Genomic DNA, 20,033 nt, shown 5'->3' on the forward strand with positions numbered 1-20,033 from the left:
ATACAAAATTGGACTTAGTCACAACTCGACCCCTAAAGGACACAACTGGTGTCCACACCGGCGTAGGGGATGGTGTAGCACGGCGTCCAACTAGGGATTATTGAGGGAGCGCGGCCTGAAGCTACTCGATCTCTTCCTCATCCTCTAGTCGCTAGGGCTACTTAGCCGAAGTATGGGGCCTCTTGCTAGGCCGAGATGATGAGGCCCTGGTGGTAAGAAGGGCGACCACGATCTCGCGTACCTGACCGGCTGAAGATAGCTCGGTCTAGGCCTCGAGATTCATGGTCGTAGTCTGTTCGGTGATGAGGGCAAAGACAGCTCACTTTTTCGCCATCTCTTGCTCTTCAGTAAGTGGTATAAGATTGATTTAGGGCAAGTTGGGGTCCATTTCAGGTGAGGAGTCAAGAAGGAAGTCAGTAACCTTAGTTTTTCTCTTTCCACTATACCGATAGGTTGGCTCAAAGTTTAGGAGCTCAGTCCAATCTCGGTTGCAGTAACGGAACGTGGGTCGTAGTGCGGCCTGATTGGCGTAGGCGTAGTTGGATTTAAGCTGGTTCAAATCTACACAAGGGACAAACATAAGGGTTAGCATGGTGGTTGTTTAATAGAAAATAACATTAAACCAGGTTACTCTTACTAGTTGTTCCTTTATTCCAATTTATATTATAGCCTAGTATTTGGGCTTCTTGGTCCTTAAAATTGCCTGAGACCCAGAGAAAGTCATCATCGTTTAAGTCTTTGTCTGGTGTTTTCTTGACAATTTTCTCTCGGCCTCTCCTGACTCTAAGGTAATAAACCCAACCGTCGTCATTTTGGCTAAGGAAATATTGATAGAACAACTCTGCCAAACCGAGGTTGAGACCAGGACGACGATTTAGCTCGACAATCCCGTTAATGATCATATAGGCGTTGGTTGATAACTGAGTGGGGCATAGCCCGGTTGTCTAAGAAATTCACAGATCAGTAGTTGGACAGGAAACCGAAGTCCCCCCCTCCACGATGGACACCAGGGTGAAAGGAACAAAACCGGGGTTACCCCATGGTGTTGTGTCTAGCGCGGCTAAGGAAAGGTGGACGCCATTTGGGATATGGTAATCCCTTCAGAATTCAGCCATGGCACCAGGCGAGTCCACCAGAAACTGGTATTTTCCCATTGGCTTAATAAAAACTTGTTATGCTAAGTGTGCGTGGCTACCTAGCACAGCGCTAGTGTGACCTTGGTGGGCTCGGTCGAGCAAAGCCGTCCAGGGGCAAAGTGCAAGGGTGCGCCTGGCTAACCTAGTCAAGTCTGCAAAGTGGAAATAGAAAGGGGTTATGCCCAAGTCATAAACCGGGCTAAATAATAAGTTGAGACTGATTTAGTCTAGCTTGGCAGATGATTGGCATGCTCTAAACTAGTTCGGCTAAGGAACAGCCAAGACAAGGGACGGTTCAGCTCTAGAACAAAGTTCAAGATTCTGAAACCGGGTTAAATTCTTATCGGTTTAGTGAGAAGGGCAGGATTCAAGCCTAGTTTGTGGAGCACTAAAGTCCTAGTGCGGTCCACAGTAAGTCCGAGCTTGCAAACATATTCTTAGTCCAGTCGTGGTATGGTTTTGGATCGAAAAAACTGTTCTTGGCTGGCTAAAGTCCAGTTATTATGCTTTCAGGTGAAAGTATGAAGTTTTGAAGTTCCACAAGTTATTGTTGTGTATAGCATGCATTTGTGATATACGAACACTATTTTCAGACATGAAACAAAAATATGTGTGTACAAAAATAGGTACAAGGATGAAGAATTTACTGATTTGAGAATGGGCTCTGAATCCAATCTGAAAAACGAACATTGGCAACAATAATGAAAGCAGGAGATGTGTAGGCCAAGTCTTGAATGTAGGACGTTAGGAATTGAGGATTACGAGCTCAAGAAAATGAAGGTTTACAAGGAAGAAGATGAATATTGGTGGCCTTTCGAAAAAGTGAGGCTATACAGTCGAATAAAAAATGAGCGAGACTGTTCAAATTTCAAACAGTATGAGACGGCTGTAACAGGGTACTTGACCAATGGGGGTATGCCACGTGTCCAAAGAAATGAATGACGTTTCAGACGTGCCAAAGTAGTGGAGTGACGTGCAAAGCAACTGACAAGACGTTTTCGGACCGAACAAATCATAAAACTAGGGAATAATAAGCTCGGTTGAATTTTAGACATTTAGCTCGGCTTTGAAACATTAATCTCAATCATGCTACGCAGATGGAATTAAGGGGCAATTAAGAGGGTAATTTGTGGGCAAATTGGGTCGAGCTAAGATGAGTCTTCTTTAGAGGATAGGTCGCCCAAGAAGACATCTCGTATTTCAGATTTGGGCCGAACTACGGGCCGAAGTAATTATTTATGTAGTACGATCCTAAATCATCTAAGCATCAGGCCAATCAGAGGTGGGTTACCAGTGGCTTGACCTGGCTATCCTGAACTGAGGTATCAATGGAAGAAGGACCGAGCTAAATGATAGCTCTGCAGGGCGTCATCTCAAAGTCAAGACTGACAGTGTGCCTAAAGTAGCACCAAGCTGTGTGAGCATGGTTAAGTCTGGTGCCAGCCGAGGTAAGAGTTGCAACTATCTCACTTGGTTAATAGTGAGTAGGGTGTTATCAAGATAAGCATTATCCTTGGGAGTGTGATTCCTAGGAGGACTCTTGTAAGAAGAGTTGGAGTCCTGGTAGGATTGTACCATGTAAAATCTATAAAAACTCATGACAGAACTTATGTACAGGTAATACAATTCTTACTATCAAATACACAAAGTTATTGTGCCTATTTTGCTGATTTAGGCATCTGAGAAGTTTCCGGCACACACCTGCCAGCTAGTTCACATTTGTGTTTATAGATAGTAAAGCGATGACGTTTGGAGGAGTCCAAACTTGATCAATAAAATTATACAAGAAGATTATTTCGTACTCATACACCAAAGATCTCCTCTCTAACTTTCTAGTTATAAGAACAAAAAGTAAATATATCATATATATATATATATATATATGTTAGAAAAGTGTGCATAATTCACAATCTTTTTTTTTTTTTTTTTGAGAGAGAATTTATATTATTATCAATTAAAATAATTGAGTCCATTGAGTTTATTGCCACAGAACTTAACAATTACTACTTTTCTGCATTATACTTCGATTCTAATATTTGAAAAGAAATGTTGGCTTTAATAATTCCATCCCCATCTACCAAAACAACATGTTAAGATTTATTTCGTGTGATTCTACGATAACAACTTCAAATAATAACCATTGATTTGAGATTCTAAAATATTTTTGAGTTTATAATCTGGATACATAGACTTTCTAGAGTCCATAACCATATGAAATTTGATTATGATTAGTTTGTGTATGATTTATTTTTTAATTTTTTGACCTTTTATAAAAAGATATATAAAAAAATAATAAAGTAATAATAGAAATAAGTCATAAATAATTTATTTGGCTTGTTGTCAAACTCACACATAATATTTTTAAAATATTTAATAATTATCCTCTTAAAATAGAAATGTAAAGTCATATTAGATTCCCACAATAAGCATAATTGAAAGTACGGTAACAAAGATTGATTGCCAATAATATATAGAAAAATGCTTCAAATATTCTAGAGATTTTGTTTAAAATTATATTTGGGGGTAAATTATACTTTTAACATATAGTTTGGCTATTTCATTTTAGTTCCTATTATTTTCGATTGAACAATTTAATCTTTACATTTTAAATATAATTTTAATTTGATTATTTCGTTTAAATTAAAAATTAAAATTAATAATTTTAAAATATTTGTCAATCTTCTAGAGTGTACATATAAAAGAGCAGACGTTGGATTCAAAAGTCTAAATTCGAATTTCTTTCGTCCAGAGGTCCAAGCGTAAAAATATTGGCCTTGTTTGGTTTGTGTTTCTTAAAAATTTTTAAGAAAAATTCTCTATAAATAAGTTTTCAAAAGTAATCAAACCAAACAAATTTTCTTAAAAAAATTTTTCAAAATTTGTTTAGTTTACAAGTTTTCCAAACAAATCTCTCTCTCATACACATCAAATCAATCACTTTTTTCAAAACTCTCTCTCAAAATAATTTTTCAAAATATTTTTTAAAAAATACCAAATCAAATAACTTTCCATATTTTTTACCTCTAAAACTCATATCCCAACTTCAAACCAAACATACCCATTATGTCCATAAAGGCATACTTCCACACAATTCTGTTATACAATTCCATCACCGTCTCGCCCTAGCTATCGCCATTGCCGTCTTGCCTGCGTCGTCGTCGTCACCGTCACCGTCTCCATCTCACCCTCGCTATCTCGGTCTTCATCTCGTACCAAACCCTCCCTCTCTGTCATATCCTCTCTCTCTACAAACGAACCACCACTGAAGGACCACCACGTCGTCACCGCCCCTTATCTGCTCTCTTCTCTCTCGCCGTTGATGGATCCACTGTCGTCGCTCCTCGCTGTCACCTCCTTGTTAGATCTTTGCCACAGCCGTCCTTTAGATCTAAATCGCTCTGTTGTAGCACCTCTTCCTCCTCTGTCGCTTCCTCATTCATCAACCACCTCAGCCCCGTTGTCCACTTCAAGAGGTTTGAACAATAAGGACAAAGAGAGAATTTCTTTGCTTTGTGGATGAAATTGCAGAGAACGTAAAAGAAAGAGAAACCCTTTTAATTTCAAACGAACGATCTCTCTCTGCAATCTTTTTCTTTTTTCTTATCTCTCTCTTCAATGCTATGCAAAATTTTCTCTGCCTGATAGATAAATAAGCTAAGCAAAAATTACCTGGTGGTTCTGCTAGGGTTTGTTGTTTATGTAACAACTCGTAGTTATGAAAAACCATCGACTTCTTGATGGTATACAAAGAAGGTAGAGCTACGAAAGTCTTTCAGTCAGTTCCCCAAATGCCCTCTCTGGAAGTTCTCCAATTACGCCTCCCACCCACGTACGGCGAGGTATCAATGTAGCACTTCGTACTTTTTGGTATAATTGAATTATATTTGACTCTTTAATTATCATAATTGAGAACCTTCTTAGTTGATATTTGAGCCTTGATTGAGGAATTACCATAGAGGTTGAGAGGGATTGGATCAAAAATTCCAATTTTGAATAATTGTTCTTGAGTAGTCTCTACTCTTTTATTATTTTATATCTCCACACTTCGAATCTTGATATGAGACTAGAACCATTAGAAAGCTTATTTCTGGAGCTTCAATTTGGACACAAAAACGACCCTAAACGGAGTTCAGATGAAAGAGTTATACCTGTTTGAAGTTTGTGAATCTGTATTGTGTGCATAGTTCACTCGAGCAATCTATAGACCCTTCCAACTCTATTTTTCAAATTTGTTTGAGATACTACAAGCCTTGATTCACTGCTCGAGCGCAGATTTGACCGTTCAAGTGGGTCTGTTCAAGATATGATCTTTAAAAAGTCACTTTTGGGTCAAATCTATCTTATTTTTCATTCTCTCCTCTCTCTATTTCCTCTATCTCCGAAAACCCTAAGCTTTCAAGCTTGGGTTTCATCTTTTTTCACTTAAAATCTCACCTTAGTTCCACATACCAAAGCATAGAGCACGACAATAACTTTCTTTTAATCTGAACAGATCGTATTTTCGTCAAAATTGAATTTTCGGGCTTTCTTCTCTTCTTGCTTAAGGTAGGGATTTTTACTTCTCATCAATGTGTGGTATTTTTACATTCCATAAAACATCATGTTGGAAGAGATTTTCTTGAAAAGCATGTAGAGGAAAGTTAGGGTTATGAAATAAAGAAGTTAAACTTATGGAAGTTTTGAGCCACTAGAACTTGTTTATGGAAGTTTCGAGCCACTAGAACTTGTTTATGTACTTTAAGGCAAAAGGCTCTAAATTTTATCCAAACCTTAGTCTGGAACTTTACTCTAAAGATGAAGTTTGTTTCAATTGGGCCTTAAATCATGAAATTGGGTTGATATTTAAAAGAAATGAGTATGGATGTTGATTGCTAGCTGTTGCGAGAATAACTACGGTGAAAATTAGTTCATATCATGGAAATTGTTAATTAGAATTGGCGTCATAAACTATGAGAAGCGCATGATATTAAATGTGTTGATGTAACTTGAATAAAGGGAGTTGCTATTGAAGTATGGAAATGTTATGAATAATCATATTCATTTATTGAGATGAATTTATATTATTATTATTAAATGTATAGAGGTTTTGTCATTGACAATTAGTGGAGGATGGTATTGGTTGATCGTAGAAGGAGTTATATGTGCAATGTGTTGTTGGTAAAATTCTATAAATTGAAATCATGATTGATATGAGGAATTGATGGATTAAAATGTTGGAAAGTTGTCAGTTTCCTTTCGGCTTGTGACCAGTAAAGCGTAGCGCTTGATAGAGGTTCTGCTTTCATTCCGGAGTAGCGTCCGGTAAAGTGTGTAGACTGTTAGGCTATGTAAAGGTTCCGCTTTCCTTCTGGTTAGCCATTGATAATGCGTGTCGTTTGAGATATATTCCAGTTTTCCTTTCGGAATAGTGCTCGGTAAACTGTGTTAGAATCGCTTGACGAAACTGGTTGTTGGTATGCTAGTGCTCATTGTTAGTCATGTGGTTATATTGATATATGTGAATGTGGTGATTTGTAGTTAGAAGTTTGAATTGTGTAATTGGAATGCGTCTATAATGAATTGAATCTTATCGTTTAATTATATGAAATATGCTGATGTGTGTGTGACTGGTGTTATGCAGATATGGCAAGGTGACGGGTGGTAGTGTATTTAATGTGTACGATATATGATTAGAAGGAGTACTTGATTAGTTGGCCTAAGATCTTTTTCTAAGGCAAAAGAGATTTAAGAAATTCTTTGAATCAATACTAATAAGATAAGAAGTTAACAGATGAGTTTTCTTTGAAATGTCAAGTGGGATTTTATGAAGAAAGCATCTACCTATGTATATTTTATTTTGGATATAAAAGAACATATTATTTATCTACTTACCACTTGTTAGCATTCATGATCACATATATCTATTGATCTTATTGTTGGGAGTCATTGTAGATCTCTACTGGACATTTTTGTTTATCACATGTTTCTTAACCATTTTTAGGAATGGAGTCGGTTACAGCAGTTTGAAGATCAATAAGTTATTTATTTTATTATGGGTCTTTTTTGTATAGATTGTAAGTGAAAGATTAAAGTGTTGTGAAGATAATTTTGTTCGTCTATTGTAAATATTTATTTAGTAAATGTAAGCCATGGGGCATGTGCTATTAGTGTTTGTATTAAACATTTTATTATGGTATTTATGTGAGAGAGGATCATAATCATTCTATTCAGCTTGTTTTACTTCCACGACTATAATTTGGAAATGGATTTTTATAAGGAATTTGGTAAAATATCCGAGTAATAATATTGGGGGCATTACAGTCAATCTGCTATGCATCAGGGACGACAAAAGTCTCAGAAGGATCACATTCTTTGCGTTCTCGGTCTTTGAATTCCCTTTTCTTATATATCACAGTCTTTGCCTTTTATTCATTTCTAAACACTCAGTTTTTTCATGGATTGTTGTGAAAATAGATAAAATTGAGGTTTATATGTCCTTCAAATCATCATCAAGAATTTGAGAAAGGATGAAAGTCAAATAGTTAGTACGATATGGGAAACTTTATTGAATTGGCTCTATCAATACATTGTGTATATATATACACATTTGACATGTTTATTTATTTTTATTTTTTTGTTTCTTTGAATTTGAAACTATTCAATCCAGATCTGGATACATTTGATGCGTTTTTAGTATCCAAATCTGTGTTGTTGTTGTTGTTGTTGTTGTTGTTATTGTTATTGTTATTGTTGTTGTGGCTGATGATGATGAAACAGATATTCAAAAAAATGAACAGATAAAAAAATTGGACAAGCAAAATTTGAACAAATAGAAAGAAGCTCACAAAATTTGAATAAATAGAGAGAAACCCACAAAATTTGAACTGATAGCGTAAAAATTCCACAAAATTTGAACAGATAAGGGAAATAACTAAACATATAGGGAAAAAATTGAACAGATAGATATAAATTTGAACATATAGAAAATAATTTGAACAGATAGTCAACGAAAGTCAAAAGATAAATTAAGGGATAAAATTGGAACAAATTGTCCTCCAAAATCAATGAAAGGATTTTTCACCAAATTATTTCACAAAAGGTGGATTTCTCACAAACAAAAAATGTTCACTGGATTTAATGCCTTATATACTCCTTAAATTGAATTTATCACCAATTTACTTTAGAAGAAATTAATGAAAATTCAAACATATGGACAAAATTGAAATTGGATTTAAACTGTATAGACTAAATTATTCAAAATAAAATAATAGGTGTTAAGGGAAATTTGAGTTAAATTAGAAGGATTAAAAGTGTAATTTATCTTAAATTTTGTGTAAAAATATTTTAATAATAGTAAAAATATATATATATATATATATTAATTATAAATCAACTAAAAGTGTTTTACAATTTGTGAAATGTGCCTTGCGTGTTTAATTTTTCTTTTAACATATACATACTAAAAGTGACTGTTCACGATACATGTGTATATAATCATTTTATTTTTGAAAATTAATATTATAAATTATATGATTAAATTTAAAATTTAAAATTTAAAAATTAAAATGAAATTGAAAAAATCAGGAGTTGAGAGATTTGAGAGGGGGGTAGGAACTGAATTTAGGGCATAACTACCCATGTAACTACTATTAGAATATTTTTTGAAAATTTGAAAAAATGAAATATTAACACGAACTCTTTGAATATATGAGAGTATAACTATTCAAGTTTAAAAATTAAACTCACTTTTGAAATTTAATTATGTGTCAATTAATTAAGATATTTAAAGCAACACCCTCTCTCATATTTTCGGTAATCATCAACTAATTATATCACTTACGCATCACTAACTTATAAATTAAATTTAAAAAATAAATTTATATATCTTTTTAAATATATAATAATATAACATAGATATATATATATATATAAGAATAGCTTTGGTCATAGAGGCTCGTACTTCTTTTTCCCATTTTGCCTTTTTATTTTGGTAATATTTACCAATATTGCTGGTACTAATTTAGATGATGATTTTTTTTGTAATTATGCAAAAAAATTTGGTCTGTTATGAAACATGGATATTTTATTTTTGAAAATAGCTTTGGTCAAAGAGGCTTGTATTTTTGTCCTCTTTTTTAGTAATATTTACCAATATTGCTAGTACTAACTTAGATGACGATTTTTTTGTAATTATACAGAAAAACTTGGTCAGTAATAAAATATGAATATTTTGATTTTAAATAAATTAAAAATACACCTATGAGGCTTGTTTAAAATATGAATTGCCCCTATAATATTAGAAATCACAACTACAACAAAAATAAATAAATAATTTTCTCCCATTTTGCCCTCTTGTTTGGGTAATATTTACCAATATTGATGGTATTAATTTAAATGATGATTTTTTTCATAATTATGTAGAAAAACTTGGTCTTGGAAATGGCATGGGAAATTCTATTTCCACACACATAGTTACCTCAATGCACATCTTTGCTCAATGTACACACACTACAAGAATTTACACATTTTGCGACCACTTTTACCGACTAAAAAAATTTTGGTCGCAAAAAAATGACGTTTGGCGACCAAATATTAATTAGTCGCGAATGATCATTAATTTTGGCGACCAAATTTTATTGGTCGCAGAAGGTTATATTTTGGCGACCAAAAAATATGTTGGTCGCAAAAAGTGGTATACTTATGCCGATCAACTACAAATTTGGTCGCGGAATGTCACATATTTTCTGGCGACCAAAAATTTGGTCGCGAAAAACTTATTTTCAGCAACCAAAAAAAATTAGTCGCCAAATTAGTACTTTTAGCGACTAATATTTTAGTCGCCGTTGATTGAGATTTGGCGACTAAAAAAATTTGTCGGCGAAAGAACCTATTTTTGCGACTAATTTGAGAGTTTGGTCGCCAAAAGTTTGGGGGGAAATTTGAATCGTGGGGCGGGAATTGAATTTCAGAAAAAAAATTGCAGATTGGGGTAATTTTCTACTTCACACACTGTTGATGCATCAATCGAACCCAGATTGGGCTAATTTGGTTTAACTCGTCTCCTCCCATTCCCTCTCTGTCTCTCTCTCCCTATCTGTTCCTCTTTCCTACCCTCCCTCTTGCGCTCGCTCCCGACGCTGGCCTCCATTTCTGCCTCTCCCCCATTCTCTCTCAGTGTCTTCAAGTCGCAATCCTCCCACTCGCAAGGTAGGGTTTCCGATTGTGAATCGCGACACTGTGCTTCGATTGGGTCACCGAAGGCTAGGGTTTCCACCACCACAGCCACCGTCATCATCATCAGCTTCCTCAAATTCTACATTGACGCCGCTGTCTTCTCTTTCTCTCTCTGCTTCGAACCCCCATGGGAGCTCTCCGGTACCTCTCTCCCTCTCTCTCTCTTTCTCTCTATGCTTCTCTATGCTTCAAGTAAATCGATATTTGTTGGTGGAATTGAGGTAATGGTAAAGACTGATTATTGTCAATAATCAGTCAAGTAAATCGATTACAGAGTGGAATTGAGGTAATGCTTTTCCTGATACTTTGAGGGTTGCTTTGCAATTATTGATGTTTGGATGTTTATCTATACAATGCAGGCATATCTTTACTTTAGGGTCAATGAAGATATTGAATTTTATTTTATTTTATTTTATTTTTTAAAAATTCAGGTTATTGATTATCCTATCCGATCCAATTCAATAGAAATAAACTAGGGGCTTTGACTACAGAGCACTTGGATCTTTGATTTTGAAGTTTTTCATGTGGAATTTAGGTTTCTGTTAGGGTTCTGTTATTGGTATGTTGTTCTAATGTTATTGGTATGTTGTTCTAATGTGTCTGAAACTGAGGTTTTTTGTTTACATCATAACCATATAGTAGGAGTAATTACATAACCTTCATTTGTGTTGAATTCTGTTGGGTTCCTTTGAGAGATGCGTCAATTGCTTTGTTTGGTCCAGTGACAAAGCATAGCAAAGGCAGAACATCATCAAATATTGAACTTATTACTTGCTATCTGGTTTCCAACTTTGTAAAGGCTGTAAAAGCCTTCTAAGACAATTGGGGTTTCTTCCAAATTTAAGTCATACCATGCATGTTTCGCTTGCCTGCTAATATGTAAATTCTAATTTGAATCTTTTTTATAAAAAAAAGTTGGTAGCATATTCTGTTGTTTGTACATATAGTTTTCCTTACAAAGCCTTATTATGATTCATGTGCTTTGCTAACTGGCAAGTTCCTTCCACTCCTATGAAGGTTTTCTCCAACAATATGGGAAAGAAATCTGAGCCCGTCATAACAAAATGCAAGGAGAGCGAAAACTGGACAAAAGTTACATTTAAGCCTGACTTATCAAAATTCAATATGACTCATCTTGAAGATGATGTTGTTGCCCTGATGAAAAAGCGGGTGATTGACTTGGCGGGATGCCTTGGAAAGACTGTGAAGGTTGAGCTTAATGGGCAACGTATTCTAGTAAAGTCTTTTCTTGACTATGTTAATCTCTACCTTCAATCTGCCTCCAAAGCCAGACTAGATGCCCTCCCAGGGTTTTCATTTCAATATTTATTGATTCATTTTACTTCTCATAATTTTAATCAAAATACTATTCAAATTCAACAATTTCATCAGGATTGCTGAAAAGGTTAATGATAGGTGGGAGATAGTAGTCCTTCCAAGCTTAGGTTAGGAATATAATTCTACTTGTTCCATTTTTTTTGCCAAATTAATAAACATTTAAACTTTTTAGGATGAGCCTCATCATAAAATGTTCACTAAGTTAAATATTCATCTTTGAATTGGGCATCATTGGCTGATCTTATCTGGAATTTGTCCAGGAGAGTAGTGATTAGTCGCCCAATTGGCAGCATAAAGCTCTTGTAAAATTTCATTCTATTGGTGATCAAACACACAATGGAATTGATCACCTAAACTTCTTGTTCAATGCTAGATTGCATAGTTAATTAAGTAGTGATAAATAGTAGGAAGCTTTCTCGATTGAATTTACAAGAAATCCTCAGTGATAGAACCCCCTGTGGCAGGGCAACTAGTACGTCGACAAGCAGAACACCCCAATCCATTGACTTGTCAGGGGTCTGACCTTTTCATCCCTCTTCCCTAATAAAATATAATGTCTTGATTTTCTTCAAAATATTGAAAAAAGAAAAAGAAAATTAGTAATTCTCCATGATGTATAGGGACAACATTAGGCAAACCATTTTTGGAAGGAAAAGGACTCTGGTCATGTCTTTTTGGTGCCTTCTGATGCCATGCAGTACTCATGATGCTGTCAACAGAATCATGTAACTGCTTTTTCTTGTCATGGTTAGATATGTTGCAGCTGATGTGGTAGAAGCTTTGTTGGTTCCCAACAAGGAAAATGTACATATACTCTTTACTTATCAAAATAAAATAAAATAAAATAAAATTCATCCAAACAGAGAAGGAAGAACTTCATTATTTGCAACAGGTTACTATTTTAATCCTCAATCATTTGAAACAAGCGTTTTTATTTTAACTTAATTTTTTATACATGGTATTTTGTGGGTATGGAATGCTTACTCATGGTTACTATTATCTCAGGAGGAAGAATGGCTGGAAAAGTTATTGGCAAACGACAGATGGCTTCCTTTGATTTTGAGCTTATTGAAGGTGATGTTGGTCAAATAAGGACTGTTGAAGCATCACCAAACCAGATTAGTCCATGGATTGACCCTGCAACAATAAAACTGAGACACAGAATTGGGAGGGGTCCTTTTGGTGATCTATGGCTAGCAACTCATCATCAAGCAACTGAAGATGACGAGTATCATGAAGTGGCTATCAAGATGTTGCATCCAATTAAGGAAGATAATGTTAAGGTTGTATTAGATAAGTTCAATGATTTGTTTTCTAAATGTCAAGGCTTAAAGGGTGTTTGTTGGTTGCATGGCATTTCGATTATTAGTGGAAAGGTAAGTCTTTTATCTGAATTTGTTTATAATTTTGATATATTTCCACCCTTTTTGCTAAACGTTGTTTCTCCTTCCAGATATGTATTGTCATGAAATTCTATGAGGGATCAGTTGGTGACAAAATGGGTAGCCTTAAAGGGGGAAAACTCTCATTACATAATATTTTGAGGTGATGTTTACTTCATGCGGACATGAACATATGCTTTTATGGTTTTCACCCTTAGTGCCTAATATGGTGAAGTGCCTAATATGCTTTCATGGTGTTTTTAACAGGTATGGGATGGATTTGGCTCAGGGAATTATGGAACTGCATTCAAAAGAGATTTTAGTTCTTAACCTCAAACCTTTTAATTTCCTTTTGAATGAAAATGAGGGGGCAGTTCTTGGAGATTTAGGGATTCCTTATGTGTTGCTCGGAATTCCATTGCTAAGTTCAGATATGGCTCGAAGACTTGGAACCCCAAACTACATGGCTCCAGAGCAATGGAACCAGAAGTAAGAGGTCCAATATCCTTTGAAACTGATTCGTGGGGGTTTGGTTGCAGCATTGTGGAGATGTTCACTGGAATTCAGCCTTGGCGTGGAAAGTCTGTGGATGAATTATATAACTTAGTTGTTAAAAAACAAGAGAAACCACAAATTCCCAGTGGCCTTCCTCCTGCTGTTGAGAATGTCATAATTGGGTGTTTTGAGTATGACCTCCGAAGTCGTCCTGTGATGGCAGACATCCTACTTGCTTTTAAAAGGTATCTTTTTTGTTTACTGAATATGAAAGAAAATAAAACCTCAACAGTTGATTATTGGATGAGTTATTCTATGGATATATGATATATATTGACTCAAGAAAAAGCAAATGATGAGGTCCTACAGGTATGATGTGGAGGGTTTATTGAAAAGAAGAGGAGTGAGTTTTCATATTTATATGGTTATGGATGAACTTATTGTGGATATAAAAGAGAACAACCCAATTATCTGTTGTTTGTTGATTAGTTTGTATTCATGAAACTATGGTAGGGTTTTTATCTGAAGTGAAAAGTATGAAAAGATAATACTCAGTCTGGTGGTTATGAGTTAAGTTGGACTTAACAAGATGTATGATATAACTTTAGTAAATTCAAAATAGAAATTAGGATGGTGAACACGTTTGTTGTTGGTGGTCAATTGTTCACAAGGCAGGCAATTATAAGAAGAAGTTATCTATAAACCTAAACTAGGATGAGTGGAATGAAAATGCTTTTGAGTGTGGTAATCAATACTTTCCAAGTCCAAAGAAAAGGTTTATTAAAGAGGTTTAGAACTAGTTATGCATTGTAATACAGAAAGTTGAGTACTTCCCCCCCCCCCAAAAAAAAAAAAAAAGTAATACAAAATGTTGAGTGAAAGACTGGAGATCAACTAAATTTGCACCTGAAGGGGCCTGAATAGGCAAGACCCTAGGTACTACTAGCCAATTAAAGATTTAATAATTCGATCAAATATGCTAGTCAATATCTATGAATCAATCCAAAAGGCAACCATACTAGAGAAGTCACCGATTTACATGGAAAGCCTTGGGAGCAATAATTTCCATAAAAATTATAATAATAAAAAAAAAACCATGTACCTTACCAGAATAAGAATCTGTTAATAATTTAGGGTTCATTACAGTAACAATTCCCGTTTTTCACACAATAAGTTCTAAAACTTGTTAAAGATTGAAAGTAAGTGAATTAGGTGTATTTTTTTTCCCGATTAAAAACACGTACTCTAAAACTAATGTGATATTCAACCAAACCTACTTTTTGTCTATGGAAATTTCCAATACAACAGTACATTTAACTAGGGTTGTTCAAGGGTCGGATCATATTGATTTTCTTGTCAACCGACCCAACCCGATTATGACGGGTTAAAAATGTAATCATGCAATTTTGACCGATGTGGTGTTCGAAATCAACCGTTCTAAAATTCATTGTGGTCAGATTTGGGCAGACTGCACTGTCACAAAAAATCACAAACGCAAGAATAAAAAACCAAAATCTAAAACCCCACCCCCCCCCCCCCAAAAAAAAAAAAAATAAAATAAAATAAAATTCATGGGAAGAACATCTCAGAACAAAAAATGAAAAGAAAAAGGGAAGGTGGTTTCCATAGAACAACAAAATTAGATTAAAGGGGAAAACTCTCCAGTAATCAAAATGGGTCATCGACTCAGTTATTCAGTGACTTCAATATGCCTTCATCAGTTTTGCAAGTGGTTTCTAGTTTGACATCAATCACTAGGAATCACCCTTCATCATTGACCCCATGGATGAGGTATAGTAATCGGAAAGATCGGAGTGGGGGAGTGTTTTGTGGGGGAGGGGGTTTCAAGGGTGATGGAGAGAGAATGTGAACACATAAGAGAGAGAGAGAGAGAGAGAGAGAGAGAGAGAGAGAGAGAGAGAGAGAGAGAGAGAGAGAGAGAAGGTTGTCAGGTGAGGATCTCTTAGAGATTATGTGTAATCTGGATGGCCAATAAAACAATGCCACATATTCTTGTAATAATCATCAGTCGGTTGGTTGGGGTGTGTATCAATCCGATACCCGCCCAAAAAACCGAAATTTTGTATTCCTACCCGCAGCCGACCATTCCATGCCATTGAGCCGACCGTTCCGTTAATTTTCGGATCGGATTGGTCGGGCTGGGCAAGTGATTTGAGTTTTTGTACAGCCCTACATTTGACATTGAATAAGTTAGAGACAGACATGTTAACCAGTCAAGACCTGAATCAGGATTTCAACATACATGAATGGCAGTACAAGTGGTGCTATAATGGGAAATTAGAAATGGGTGATTTTAAAGATGAAATAAGAGGAGTTTAGCTAATATGATTTCTCATGTTGTATCTAGACTAATCAATGCTCCAAGTGATTTGATTAGTTGAAGTTGTCAAAAAGATTGGTAGAAGGCCATGGAGAGACTTGAACGCAACCTGAATAGTGTGTCTCACAGTGAAAATGATTAGACAATTGAAAACTTTCAAGTCAAACAAATCTCTTAAAGACTCTTACAAGATAAATCATTTTTATATTTTTATTTAGCAAATGGAATCTAAAATTGAAGACTTGAAGGTTCCAGCTTTATGTTTTGAACCTGGGTACTGTAAGCACATGAAAAATGACGTGTTTATGTGTTTAGAGACTGATCATTAAAAAATGACGTGTTTATGTTTTCTCTCATTAAGTGATTTTGAAACTTATAAAAATAATTATTATCAATTGAAATATTATTCTAAATCTGAAATGAGATAGGCTTGCACAAAATGGACCAATATAATGTTCTGCTATGGTCGTTGTCTAGACTCAATGGCTGAGTGAGAGGATGATTGAATGTCATAGTTACGTGAGTATGAAATAAGAGTGAGATTTAGAGCATGGGAGTGGTAACTAAACGATATCTTTTAGTTTCATAGATTCTACACACGTGCACGCATATATATATTACTTTGTTTATGTTTTGTGTTTTTATTGCGTGCATTTAGTTAAGGTATCTATTTCTGTCAAAAAATGTTCGATAAATAAATCGTTATGTACCTAATGGTTAACAATTATTCAGATTTCATATCCTAATTTGAATAACCATCATAACAATGTTACACAAAAGTTGAACCTTATAATATAAGGCATATTTAAACATTCCATGTGAATAATATCCTCCATTTTTCTTCAACATGAATAGAAACTTATCCTAATAATTTCTTTTATTGCATTTGAAACATTTCATAGGCCGCTAGTATGGAGATCTTGATTATAATATCTGTTTCTTTCTTCTTGTTTGTCTAGTGTAAGAATTTTGTTGTATGTTGTGGATTTCATTTCTGCTATCTATTATTGTTATGGCCCCATCTTCCTTCGATGCTCAATTTTAGAGAATGGCAATGTGACTTAAGTTCTTCGGAAAACCAAGATTGAAGGGATGGCACATCCAGATGTGCTCTCACAGTAGCTCACTAATTGGCATTTGATAAAGTTGCTATTTCAAGATTGTTTGGTCGTTGAGCAATTATTTCTCACTTGCTTGAGGTGTCCTTCATTTGAGAAAAAATAGAATATAGTTCTTGTGTCTTCCATATTTTTTATTGAAAAAATAAAATAAAAATAGAGCTGTAGAGAAATAGGGCTTTAGAAAGAAACATTTTCCAGCCAAAAAAGTACATAATTTGAGTACTTAATGCCATATGCTTGGGTTTAATCTATTTATTGCACTACCAAACAAAAGGGTACACTGGGATTGAAAATCTAGCAGACATTTCAGAATTACTGTAGATTTAAAATTTGTTTCTGCAATTGCTGTATCAAGATCATGATATTGTCTGTAGAAGTTGCGCATGACTGCATTCAAACAGTCAAATTTGAATTAAATCTTATCATGCATCTTTTTTTTTTCCCCACGAATATGAAGACGTGTTCTGTACGCTGCATTAAGCTTCTGATGCGTGGTAATTTATTTCAAGGAAAATTGCTAATTATTTGTTCAGTCCTTGTCCTTCATTTAAAATTGCTTGCAAATTTGCAGCTCTCAGAATGCAGTTCTTCAGGATGGAGGCTGGACAGGTCTCACTAGTAGAACAATAATAGACAAATCAAGTGGCAGTGGATACACACAGTGGTTTCTTTCAAAAGATCAACTCCAAGTGGGGGACATGGTACGGTCCAGGAAGCCATCTAACTCATGCGAACATGAAAACATGGATGTTCCAGAAGGGACTATAGTTGGTTTAGAACGTGACGCAGATCAAAATGGGTTTGTTTTAGTTCGGGTCCATGGGATCCACGACCCAATAAGAGTTCATGGATCTACATTGAAGCAGGTCACATTTGGTTTGGCAGCAGGGGATTGGGTACGTTTGAAGGAGGAAGACAAGAAGCACTCACCGGTGAGTATTCTTCATTCGATCCATCGCGATGGAAGTGTTGCTGTTGGGTTTATAGGAGGGGAGACCCTTTGGAAGGGTACTTACTCAGAGCTCCAGATGGCAGAATCGTATTGTGTGGGCCAGTTCGTGAGGCTGAAATCGAATGTCTGCTCAAGCTGCTCATCTACAACCCAAAGTTTAATCTAAAACTAAGAACATCAGAATCATTCATGTTTTAATTAATCTGTGGTATTATTCATTAAAATAAACTTTACCAACTTTATTAAAAAATTATATATAAAAGTGAACTGAATCAATGGAGCTTTGATAGTTAACTATGCCTATATTTGTTATGGCTGTTAGCTTATTAATCATTGTGTACTGAAATTTGCTGGTACAGCAACAGGTACAGTTTTATTATGCCACCTAGTTGTCTCAATACGATGTACATGTTTATAGGATTTAATTGATTTTTGCAAAGATACGGGTTTGCAATCCAGTGTTGCTGCCACTATCATGCTTCTCTGATTATTTTTTTTCCAATTCTGTTTCTTTATTAGGTGCCTTAGATCACTACTGCTTTGATGGATGCGAAGCGTGGCACGGAAGGGCGCAAGGATCTTTTTGATTGGCTATCAAGGCAACTTAGTGGATTAAGCAATTTTCTTGATGCTGTAAATCTGAATTATGTATTGTTTTAATTTGTTATGCTAGATGGATGTGACTTGTGAATGAAAACTTAGAATAGTTGTATTGTGTCGAATGTTAATGAATTATGTATTGTGTCGAATGTTAATGATTCAGTTAATTTGAATGATGTTTTAAATTATAGGTTTATTATGGATTGAATGAATTATTAGGAATTACAGGTGTATTGTTTTCCTGCTTTGGCGACCAATTTATTAGTCGCAACAAATAAATTATTTTTTTTCGCAAAAAATGACAATTGCCGACCAAGAGTTTTGGTCGCAAAAAATACATCTATTGCCGACCAAAACAACTCTTGGTCGTGGAAACTCACTTTTGCCGACCAAAAGTTTTGGTCGCGAAAAGTAATAAATGGCAACCAAAACTTTTTTTCGTCGTGGAATGTCACAATTGACGACCAAACTTTTTGGTCGCGGAATGTCACGATTGGCGACCAAAATTTTTTGGTCGCGGAATGTCATGATTGGCGACTAAAATTTTTGGTTGCGGAATGTTACAATTGGCGACCAAACTTTTTGGTCGTTGAATGTGATAATTGGCGACCAAACTTTTTAGTCGTTGAATGTGATAATTGGCGACCAAACTTTTTGGTCGGGAAAATATCACTTTTTGCGACCAAAGTGTTTTGGCGACAAAAAAAATTAGTCGCGGTAATTAAATATTTAGCGACCAAAAATTTAGTCGCGAAATTTAACTTTTGCCGACCAACCATAATTTTGGTCGCGAATTACTTTTGCCGACCCTCAATTGGCGACCAAAGTAGCGACCAAAAAAATTGGTCGCGGATAACTTTTGCCGACCAAAAATTGACTTTTAGCGACCAATTTTTTTGTTGCCAAAAGTGATAATTCTTGTAGTGACACTTAGCAGTTTGATCATTAGTTTTTGTTCTCATTCCACACACCAATTATACCAATCATACCCCTAACTCATATAATATACACACACCACCTCAACCCCCTCTCCACACAGTGACCCCTTTTTTACACACATATTCAATGTTGAAAAGCAACGTCTTCCCTATTTCGATTCACAGTGAAGACTTCAATAGTGAAGAAAAACTCCATTGAACAAAATGAAAACCTGAGACACTCCATTGAAGGCCCTCATCCTCCATTCGACACTCTAGTTCCCAAATCTGTTGAAGCTAACCATTACTTTGTTTTGATTTCGTTATGTTTGGTAACATTTCACTTTCTTTGTGGAGTGCATTGACAAATTAGAAAAAACTATCGTTTTTTCCTTGAAAAGTTGTGATTTTGGGCATTTGACGCTAGTTTTTTGAAATTCATTTTTTAATTTGACACTTGGTTTCCAAATAATATTGCTTTTTTTGAGACTGTAATTCCGAAATAAAATTTCCAATTCAACAATTAAGATTCGAAGTG

General features: G+C 35.3%; 1 long non-coding RNA gene and 1 pseudogene across 2 annotated transcripts; both read left to right on the plus strand.

The window, feature by feature from the left end:
• The first annotated feature begins 3,983 nt into the window (after window positions 1–3,983).
• On the plus strand, window positions 3,984–7,345 carry LOC145801359 (uncharacterized). Its single transcript, XR_014342713.1, has 2 exons — window positions 3,984–4,975; window positions 6,757–7,345. It is a non-coding gene; the product is annotated as an uncharacterized LOC145801359 (long non-coding RNA).
• A 2,522-nt stretch (window positions 7,346–9,867) lies between these two features.
• On the plus strand, window positions 9,868–18,727 carry LOC145801360 (protein KINASE OF THE OUTER CHLOROPLAST MEMBRANE 1-like; annotated as a pseudogene). The gene is made up of 7 exons (XR_014342714.1): window positions 9,868–10,490; window positions 11,367–11,558; window positions 12,693–13,063; window positions 13,141–13,232; window positions 13,337–13,809; window positions 17,598–18,186; window positions 18,498–18,727. The product of XR_014342714.1 is annotated as a protein KINASE OF THE OUTER CHLOROPLAST MEMBRANE 1-like (transcript).
• The last annotated feature ends 1,306 nt before the right edge of the window (window positions 18,728–20,033 follow it).

Source organism: Camellia sinensis, chromosome 10 (genome assembly GCF_055761805.1).
Source record: "Camellia sinensis isolate YWXY chromosome 10, ASM5576180v1, whole genome shotgun sequence".
NCBI lineage: Eukaryota > Viridiplantae > Streptophyta > Magnoliopsida > Ericales > Theaceae > Camellia > Camellia sinensis.